Source organism: Bos indicus, chromosome 17 (genome assembly GCF_029378745.1).
Source record: "Bos indicus isolate NIAB-ARS_2022 breed Sahiwal x Tharparkar chromosome 17, NIAB-ARS_B.indTharparkar_mat_pri_1.0, whole genome shotgun sequence".
NCBI classification, from domain to species: Eukaryota; Metazoa; Chordata; class Mammalia; order Artiodactyla; family Bovidae; genus Bos; species Bos indicus.
Window position 1 is genome coordinate 60,939,122 of NC_091776.1, and position 8,554 is coordinate 60,947,675.

At 49.6% G+C, this 8,554-nt stretch overlaps 1 long non-coding RNA gene across 2 annotated transcripts; it reads left to right on the top strand.

Moving 5' to 3' along the window:
• The first annotated feature begins 322 nt into the window (after positions 1-322).
• Positions 323-8,287, top strand: LOC139176855 (uncharacterized). 2 transcript variants are annotated; one of them, XR_011561335.1, is made up of 3 exons: positions 323-409; positions 5,086-5,179; positions 6,135-8,287. It is a non-coding gene; the product is annotated as an uncharacterized lncRNA (long non-coding RNA). The 2 variants fall into 2 exon arrangements; XR_011561334.1 differs by lacking the exon at positions 323-409 and adding an exon at positions 3,259-3,407.
• Positions 8,288-8,554: the final 267 nt, after the last annotated feature.

Genomic DNA, 8,554 nt, shown 5'->3' on the forward strand with positions numbered 1-8,554 from the left:
TGTGCTTCACAAGGCTTATCTCTTTTAAGCCTCACAAGCTCTACAAATAGATGCTATTTTTATTTCCATGTGACACATGGGGAAACTGAGGTTCACCCGGCGTAACACAGCTAGTGCCCAGCAGGGGCCGGGCTTGGCATTCGGGTCTATGGGAGCCCAGGTACCCATGACCCTGGAACCGGTTTGGGGTCTCCTGGTAGCAATGAAGCGGGGTGAAGGGAGCGCCTTAGCAGAAGCTACCCGAGGGTGCGGAAAGAAATACAAATATCCCATAGGCTGTGCGCCTGCGCGGAGGCGGTGGCGTTCTCCGCGCGCTCACAGGCGATCGGCGTCCTAATTTATGGCACCTGGAGAGTGGTTCAAGAAAATCAGCTCCCCGTGCACCGCTCGGAGGCGGGTTGAGCTGCAGGTAAGGACAGTGTAATTAAGAAATTAAAAGGTAATTTCCACAGACGCTGCGGCTCGCCGGGCCCAGTGATCGCCTAATTGATGGTGCAGCAGGCAGAGCCCACGCAGCCGCCCTTCCGGTGCGCCTGGAGCGCAGCGCTCTCCGCGGGCTTTGTGGTTTCTGGATCCATCCCGGGATGGGCTTCCGGGAGTTCCGGAGAGGGAGGGGAGGGCCAGAGTGGGGACACTCACGACCCTCGCGTCCCCCCACTCCCCGCCACCCCGCTTTCTCCAGGCTTTCTCGTCCTCCTCCTCGCCGCTACAAGTATTGTGCCTTTCTATTTCTCTTTCTTCCATTCCACCCCCCACCCCCTGCCCTTTGTGTTTTTCCACTCTATTTCTCTATAAACTTCTATTTCTTTCTCTTCTCCTTTTAATTTAATTTTTTTCCTTTCATTTTTGGCCCTGCCACTTGGCAAGTGGGCTCTTATTAATTCCCCTACCAGGGATCGCACCTGTGCCCCGAGCACTGGGAGTGTGGGGTCTTAACCACTGGACCCCCAGGGAAGCCCCTCTCATCCCCTTTTCAGTTAGCTCACTAGTCTCTTTCCTACTAGTCTTCTCCACTACCACCACCACCACCCCCTCCTTCCCCAGGTTTCTGCCTCCATCTCCCATTTCCTTCAGTTTCTAAAATTATTAGTGCTGAGCCTGGAAGAGTTTCCAGCTGATCCTTACACCCTGGAGAAGATTGCATTTAAGTTACTCCCACCACCACCATCTCCGCCTCCAGTTCCTGCAGGCCTGGGCAGGTGGGTGGTCACTGGAATGTCCCAGGATAAACTCTACAAGTCTGATGCAATGGCTCCATTAAGCCCACCTGGAATCTGTGTCCGGGAGTGATGGATGGGTGCATGAGTAGGTGGCTGGATGAATGGATTGCTCAGAAGGTGGTCTGTTCGGGTATCTGGAGGGATGGTTGACTGGTTGGTCAAATAGGTAGGTAGATGGATGGGTGGATAGTCTAGGGTGGGTTGGTAATTGGATGGATGTGTGTGGATGACTGGATAAATGGGTAGGTGAATGGATAGGTAGATGGTGGTGGGTGAATAAAGCAGTGGTTAACATAGGTGAATGGGTGGAATAATGGATGAGTAGACGAGCGTGGGATGACCAAATGGCTGGGTAGATGAGTGGACATGAATACAGATCAGAGTGTTAATGGAGCAATAGTATAACAATAAGTGAGTGGGTGAGGCTGGATAATGGTAGGTGAGTGGATGGGTAGATAGGCGGGTAAGTGAGAATGTGGATGGATAGGAAGATTCCCTAGTGGGTATGTGGTAGATGAGTGAATGGTTTGGTAAAGGATGAGTAGCTAAATGGATAGGAGAGCATTCAGTCAGTTCAGTCGCTCAGTCGTGTCCGACTCTTTGCGACCCCATGGACTGCAGCACGTCAGGCTTCCCTGTCCATCACCAACTCCCGGAGTTTACTCAAACTCATGTCCATTGAGTCAGTGATGCCATCCAACCATTTCATCCTCTGCGTCCCCTTCTGCTCCTGCCCTCAGTCTTTCCCAGCATCAGGATCTTTTCAAATGAGTGGCCAAAGTATTGGAGTTTCAACTTCAGCATCAGTCTTTCCAGTGTAGATGGTTATAGGGATGGAATATTCTTTTTTGTGACCCCACAGACTTACTAAAACAACAACAAAAATATGAGTGGATGGGTAGATGGAGGATGGATAGATGGATTGGTGACTAAATGAAGGGGTGGGTAGTAGGTAAATGGGTGAACGGGTTAAGATATTTGTGGTTGGGTGGAAGGGTGAGGAGATGGACGAGTGAGGAGGTGGATAGGCGGGTGAATGGATAGATGAGGCGTGAGGTGTAGGAATGGTGTGGAGGACGTGTAGGAATGGTGAATAGGTAGATGGAGTGGATGGATGAGTGGCCAGGTAAATGTTGGAACTCATAGGAAGATAAGTGTTCCAAAAGGTGACATGAGGGACAGCTGTTTAATGAAAAAGTCAAAACAGAAGCAGGTATAAACAAAACAGGAGTCTGCTAACTCCAAGATACCTTTCGGCATGGGGGTTTCAAGGTGTTTCCCAAGTGTTTCCCCTCGCAGGGAGGCAAGGACTGGGCCCCATGCAGACTCGGGATGAGTCGCCACTTTTTCCGTTTCTTCCATCTCTTTATATGCCAAATGGGCATCATAGCAACAGCCTCATTGGGATTCAGAGGAAAAGGTGACAGAGGGTAGGCACTTGGTCAACTGGAGCACCTCCTGCCAGTGCACAAATATCAATATATGGAATCAGTCACAGCCCCTCACCACCCCAAAACCAACAGCTGTGGACCAATCGGGCTGCAAGGTCCAGTTACCACGCTCTTAAGCCATGGCCTATCTTTCAGAAGGCTCCTCCCTGACATCTCTAGTCACCAAAACTCCACTCTAAGGTCCACTTCTCTCTCACACAGCTGCACATGCAGGACACCTTATTGAAGGGGGCCTTGAATGCCATGCTAAGGAACGTAGACTTCAGTTAAGCAGGTGAAGTGGAGCTGTGCAAAGGTTTTAGATCCTCCACCTGCCTTCTGGTACAACCCTGTTCCATCCAGGAGTCTACTGATCTCTGTGGTTCTTTGTGGTTCCCCCCACCACCTCTACTTCCACCATGGACTCCTCAAGATAGAGAGATGCCTTTTGTTCTTCTTTGGGTTTCCAGTCCGTAATAGGGAGCCTGGCACGTAGCAGGTTCTCAGTAAACACTGCCTGAGATGGGTAAGTAAAGAGAGTGATAAAACTGAACCATCTGGGCAGTACAGTTTTGCCTGCTGACCCTTCTGTAGTGTCTTCTGTTTCTCAGGGGAAACTGAGGCCAGTAGAGGTTGCCCAACTGCCCTCCCCCCCAACTCTGCAGTCTCTCCCAGCCCCCACCCAGCTGCCAGGAATGGGACCACCCATGAGTACAGAACAGAAAAAAAGGGTCCTTTGTTCCAGGAGATGCTAGAGGTAAGTGGGGGAGGGATCTGTTGGGGGATTAGGGAAGGGCCTGCAGGGAATTCCTTTCTCAATGGGGCTCCGTGGGGGCTGGAGCTGGATTTTTCACCTGCTGAGATCCCCTCCTGAGCTGCTTCCCACCTGCTGGGAATGCCCGAAGCCAGAGAAGCAGGGAGGGCCACCTGAAGTGGTCATTCTTAGGCCAGTGCACCTGGGCAAGAGGAGGAAGAAGAGTGGAGGCGGGAGGACGGTGGGAGATAGAGGAGGTGAAACAAAAGGAGAGCGGGAGGGCCGCTCAGACACACATCTCTGGAACAGTGTGGACACTTGTTGTTCAGCCACTCAGTCGTGTCTGACTCTTTGCGACCCCATATTCTGCAGCACGCCAGGCATCCCTGTCCTTCACCATCTCCCACAGCTTGCTCAGACTCATGTCCATCGAGTCGGTGATGCCATCCAACCATCTCATCCTGTCGTCCCCTTCTTCTCCTGCCTTCAATCTTTCCCAGCATCAGGGTCTTTTCCAGTGAGTCAGCTCTTTGCATCAGGTGGCCAAACTGTTGGAGCTGCAGTTTCAGCATCAGTCCTTCCAATGAATATTCAGGGTTGATTTCCTTTAGGATGCACTGGTTTGATCTCCTTGCAGACACTTAAGTGCACACAATCATAAATACGTATACACTTGTACACATTCCGATCCACGTGTGTGTATGTGAATGAGGTATTACACAGACGCATAAATATGTATGCATCTATCTCATCCATTCATTTATATTTCCATGTACAGAACCACACACGTACACAATCACATATGCAAAGATGTATATGCATACATTCAGGCGCACATGTACACTCTGTCAGATGCTCACAGAGACACATAGGTGCTCAGGGATCACATACAAATTCACAAGCGCGTTCACATGCATGGCTAGACTCAAGGATACACACACATGTGGTCATTCACAGTCACACGTGCACACGTATACATCCTCATAGTCACAGATATATGCAGGGCTCTCCTTTCCCCGACGGCCGCTGCCTTCTGTTAATTTGTTTATAGAGTTTAGCATCAAGTGCTATAGGAAACGGAGAAGGCAATGGCACCCCACTCCAGTACTCTTGCCTGGAAAATCCCATGGATGGAAGAGCCTGGTAGGCTGCAGTCCCCAGTGTCGCTAAGAGTCGGGGACGACTGAGCGACTTCATTTTCACTTTTCACTTTCATGCATTGGAGAAGGAAATGGCAACCCACTCCAGTATTCTTGCCTGGAGAATCCCAGGGACAGAGAAGCCCAGTGGGCTGCTGTCTATGGGGTCGCACAGAGTCGGACTTGACTGAAGTGACTTAGCAGCAGCAGCAGCTATAGGAAAAGAGAATCATAGGAGGCGACTTTGGCCAGGGATAGTCTTCTAGGAGAGGTGACCTTGGAGTTAAGTGCTCAGTGTAGGGTAGAAAACAGTCAAGCAGAGATCTAAAACTCAGTGTGTTCCAGGCAGAGGGAACAGCGGGAGCAGAGGCTACAAGTTAGGAGATATTCTGGGAGCAGAGTGAAAAATGGTGAGGGGGCGGGGATCGATAGGAGAGGAGGCTGGAGAGAGGCTATCACTACAGATCCTTAGTGAAGTCTTAGCCTAACCTTGGGGACCTTCCATTGATGACCCCACCTTCCCACTTTTCCACTCCTTATAGACCCAGCTGAGAAGAGAATGAACTTGCAAACTTGATTCAACCACAGGCCTTGTGCCGTGACCAATAAAGGATGCTCCTGCAAGCAGCTCCCCAGGTGAGAAATTGCTGCAACCAGAGAAAGAAGACAGCTCCCCCCGAAAGTTCTGTAATTCCCTTAGAACCAGAATCCTTGACCCCAAAGACTCAGCAGAGCCAAAGCTAGCCCCAGTGGGTGTTGGGGAGTGGAGGAGAGATTTTGTTCCTGTTTATCTTTTTGGAATTCGGAGGGCCACTTACCCATCTCCCGGCGTCTGAAACCCTTGTACCTCTAAGAACCTATCCCTTATAGAGACAGCCTTCACTTCTTCTTTCTCAGGGAGACGGGGAAATGGTGTGATGGAAGCTTGGACTTCCAAAATGGGCAGATCTCATCTCTACCACTTCATAGCTCTGTGCCCTCGGGCCAAGGACCCAGCCTCTCTGAGCCTCCATTTCTTTGCTGAGCAAATGGCAAGATGGTTGAGAAATATCAATAGCGCACGTCTCATTTCTGGTACACAGGCTCCTTTCAACCCATGTCAATTTCCCCTTTCCTTGGGGACCAATTTTTCAAACATAGGAATCATGTTTTGCCTCTCCCGATGAGAGGCAGTTGGAGTTGGCTGAGGACTTGGCCTTGATTGGGTGTCATGATAGAGTCCTTCCTCACCTTCCTTCTTCGGGGCACATGCTTCCAGGACCTTTTCCTCGTCTTGCAGGGTTTGCGGCTGCCCTTCCACACCTCTGAGTCACAGCTCCCTGCCCCAGGTCAGGGCTGAGGGAGGGGAAGTGTGAGGATGACCTCAGGGCAGTCTTGGAGGGAGAGCTGGGGGGTGGGGCTGTCGTGTGGCTCCCCTAGCCCTCATCTTCCCCTTCCTGTTTCTTCCCTTCGAGATGGAGTGAAGGGCTTTCACACTTGTCTGGGCTGACTCCAAGTGTGTGATCACTCTCGGCGGGTGTCAGCACGGCTGGGAGATTTGTGATACCGCCTGGTTCCTAATTACCTCCCTCTCTGCACTCACCCCTCCCAGCTCTCCCCAGACCTGCCACCACCACCTCCATCATCTCCACCTGCCAGTCTGCCTGACTCCATCTGCAGAGGAGAGACACGGCTGGAAACTGAGAGAGGAGGCTTCACAGGGCCCCACTGCCTGGACCACGGGCGCTGGGTTAGAGCAAGGCAGCCCTTCATCATTTCTAGCAAAGTCCGTTTCCTACTTGGCAGGGGGCACTGCTCCTCTCTGGGCACCTTGGAGTCTCCTGCCTTCCAGGAAAAACATCAGGGAAACCTTGGGTCACCTCGCTTGGCTGACATCACCCATCTAGACCTCATCCAGTCCCAGGTCCCGCAAAAACAAAAGCCGTTGGACCTCAAAGGGTTGCCCTTCTTTCAGCCAGAATACCTCTCGAAAATGATCTTCTTGATGAGAGAGATCTCTCTGTGCTGAGGTGGGCAGATAAATTAAGTTAAAAAATGGAAAATATCAACACACTGCTCAGTCCAGCTCCGCGTTTTATTTTTTGGCCGCTCCACACAGCATGTGGGATCTTAGTTCCCCAGCCAGGGATCGAACCCACACCCCCTGCACTGGAAACTTGGAGTAGTTCTGACCATTGGACTTCCAGGAAATCCACCCCCTCTCCAACCTACTTTTTAAAAATACACACTTTAAAAAAAGAAAAAGCTGTCAGAATATTAGCCAAAAGCATTCCCTTTGGTTATGTCTGAGGGTGGGATGACAGAGGACATTCTATGCTCCATGTTTCTACGATGTTTTCATTGAAGGATTGCTTATGTAGTCAGGAATAACAGAGTGTTTGAAAAGGGGAATGGCGAGGGGTTCTTGGGGTCCTTGATGTCTTGAGAAGCCAGGTGGGTTGACAGGCAGGATTCTAGAACAGTTCATTCAAGAGTCTGAGAGACCACTTTCCCCAGGTTGGGGAAATTTCAGCCTTTGGTCCAGGACTGAGTCATCCTGAAGCAGAAAGGAAAAATGAGTGATGCTAAAGAAATCTGAGCACCGAAGAACTGATGCTCATGAACTGTGGTGTTGGAGAAGACTCTTTAGAGTCCCTTGGACTGCAAGGAGATCCAACCAGTCCATCCTAAAGGAAATCAACCCTGAATATTCATTGGAAGGACTGATACTGAAGCTGAGGTTCCCATACTTTGGCCACCTGATGTGCAGAGCTGACTCATTAGAAAAGACCCTAATGTTGGGAAAGATTGAAGGCAGGAGGAGAAGGGGACGACAGAGGATGAGATGGTTGGATGGCATCACCGACTCGATGGACATGAGTCTGAGCAAGCTGTGGAAGATGGTGAAGGGATAGGAAGCCTGGCGTGCTGCAGTCCATGGGGTCACAAAGAGTCCGACACGACCGAGTGACTGAACAACAACAGAAGAAATCATCGCTTCATCTCTCTTCTTAAAAGTGTGTGTCTGCACTGCTATAGTTATTAATAAGATGGATAACAAGGATCTACTGTACAACACAGGGAACTCTGCTCAATGTTATGTAGCAGCCTGGATGGGAGGGAGTTTGGGGGAGAATGGATACATGTGTATGTATGGCTGAGTCCCTTTGCTCTTCGCCTGAAAGTGTCACAACATTGTTAATTGGCTATACTCCAATATAAAAAAAGTTCAAAAAAATTCCTAACGTGATGCTGTGTCGAGAAGCATACACAAGAACAGGTGCTAGTCTTTCTGCCCAGGAAGTGGAGCCAGGTGGCCAGGGGTGGTGAGGACCAAGATAGAGGTTTCACTCTACCTTTTCTGGTACGTTTTGAATTATAAACCATGTGTATGTATTACCTACTCAAAAAAAATAAATAAAATTTAAACGTGAAAATCAGGTACTTTCCAAATAGCACTGTTAAATCAGTGTACCATGTGTTAAATGTATGTACACGCTCATGGACGAACACAGCCTTTTGAAAACAATTAATTTGAGGATGTTCATTAAGAAACATTTGGAAAATTCAGAAAAGGAGAAAGAAAATATATGTCTAACCCAGAGTCCCGCCACTCAGGGACATTTACTAGTAATATTCTGGCTTATTTCTTTCTAGTCTGTTTTGTTTTGTTGTCATGTTGTGGTTTGAATCATTCTGTGTTAGAGTTTTAGAAATTGCTTTTTAAAGATCTAAACATGGATAAATGCTTACAATGTCATACCATGATAGGACTTTTGAGTCTCCTTCTTAAAGGCTGGTGTTGGGGCTCCCATTGGTATTGGCTGGTATTGGGAAATCTCAGAAGACAATTCTGCCCTCCACTTGTCACTGCAGCCTGGGGCGTGTGGCTGAGTGTTGGGGAGAGGAGGGTCAGGTGAAGCCTGTATCTGTATGGCTTCTGGGCGATTAACTGAGCTCTAAGCATGTCCTGTCGGAGAAGGCAATGGCAAGCCACTCCAGTACTCTTGCCTGGAAAATCCCAGGGACGGG